Source organism: Augochlora pura, unplaced genomic scaffold, assembly GCF_028453695.1.
Source record: "Augochlora pura isolate Apur16 unplaced genomic scaffold, APUR_v2.2.1 APUR_unplaced_3902, whole genome shotgun sequence".
In the NCBI taxonomy this organism is placed as follows: Eukaryota; Metazoa; Arthropoda; class Insecta; order Hymenoptera; family Halictidae; genus Augochlora; species Augochlora pura.
Genome location: NW_027584208.1, coordinates 431 through 2,099, shown reverse-complemented (window position 1 = coordinate 2,099; position 1,669 = coordinate 431). Strand labels below are relative to the sequence as shown.

The 1,669-nt window shown below is 40.5% G+C and overlaps 1 pseudogene; it reads right to left on the bottom strand.

The window, feature by feature from the left end:
- Positions 1-665: 665 nt before the first annotated feature.
- Positions 666-998, bottom strand: LOC144477800 (protein kinase C pseudogene; annotated as a pseudogene).
- Between the last annotated feature and the right edge of the window lie 671 nt (positions 999-1,669).

The following is a 1,669-nucleotide window of genomic DNA, read 5'->3' as shown; positions in this document are numbered from 1 at the left end:
AATGTATCACATTTTAAGATGGTTGTGTTTACAAGTGTCAAATAATTTTTATAATTATGACAAAGTCACCCAATTGTGTAGCAATACTAATATAATTTCTAATAAAATTGATTTTTTTATTATACATACTATCATGTTTAAGAGATCACTATTATGATGATGCTATGTAACTCTATTTTTAATATCTGCTTTATGTATGTAAATCAAGGGACTCTTAAGTAGATAAATAAATAAATATTACTACTAGTCAGTACATTGTGTATCCATTCAGTTAATTGTACCATTTTAAGAACACGATTAACCTCCAACTAATAACAGTTTCGCAGTTATAAAGTACATGCGTCTCCTTCAGAGATGTTAACTATTCGTATAATCTTATCACTGCAATCAGTTCCAAACGTCATAGTAGACATTGATGACACATTGCTTTATCATTACATATGTCAACGATGAGAACTACAGAGTAAATAACTCATAGTAAAAAAGCTCTAAACTCCCAACTTCACTTATAAACATTTTCATAGGTGTGAAGTTATAAACATAGGAGTATGAAGAAGGAAAAAGACGGTAACAGAAACTTGAAGTAAATAAGTAAGCAAATAAATAAATATGCAAGTGAGTAAATTTGAATGAAATTAATTCAGGAGTAAATGTTTAAGACTAACCCAAATATCGGAAGTTTGGTCGTTTCTGTTGAGGAGCTCTGCGAAGGGTATACTGCAGTTTGCGACGAAGTAATCCGGCAGTATAGGTCCCGCGTCGTGGAAGACAGTGAGACCCAGCATCACTGCGTTCTGAACTTTGTAGGTGAAAGATTCATACCAGACCGGGTCAAATGTTTTCACCTTGGTAGATGATCGATCGAGATGATTCTCGTCGACATTAAGCTGAACGTAGGGGTCGAGTATAGGTTCATCCTGCCAAAATTTCCGTTGTTTGTCCGTGGCCTTCAGTCCGACTGCCTCGCAGATTTCGATCTTCACCGTTCCCGTGAACATCGTGTACCGGATACACACGAGTCGGTGTTACCAAGAAAAACGGAGGCCAGAGGACGGACGAGCCAGTCGACGGGCTGTCACGCCTATCGACGAGCTGACACTTCGAGCCGTGAACCGCAATCAGGTTATCCAGAATCGAGTCAACTACCTGAGTCGAACTGAATCACGAACTAACACCACCGTGGTCGCAGCCTCCGACTAGTTCCGGTTGCAACGATTCATCAGGAAGGTTTGACACGTCCACGTGAAAACTAATCCGTAGTAGTCGAAAATAAATTTACGAATCAGGAGATATTCGCGCGGTAAAATAACGACCTTCTGTTGAAAATGTGTGGCGCACCGCTTCGAATATATCCCGTCTGACGAGCCTTTGCCTCTCGCTCTCTCTTTCTTCTTTCGTCTCTTTTTCCACCTTGTACTCTTGCACACGCGTATAAGCTCTCCACCCTGTCTGTATATTTATATATCCCTAGTACGTGTGTGTCTATGTTTCTCTCTCTATTTCTCTTTATCCCTCTTTGCGAGACGCCCCGTACGCGAGTGCAAGCCCTGTGTTTGTGTTTCCGATCTTCTGAGACCCATAGAGCTACTCTTTATTCTCCTTCCCTCGATTTCCAAACCATCGTGCTTGCTTTGTCACCTCCTCAACTATATCGTTGGTGTCGTATCAC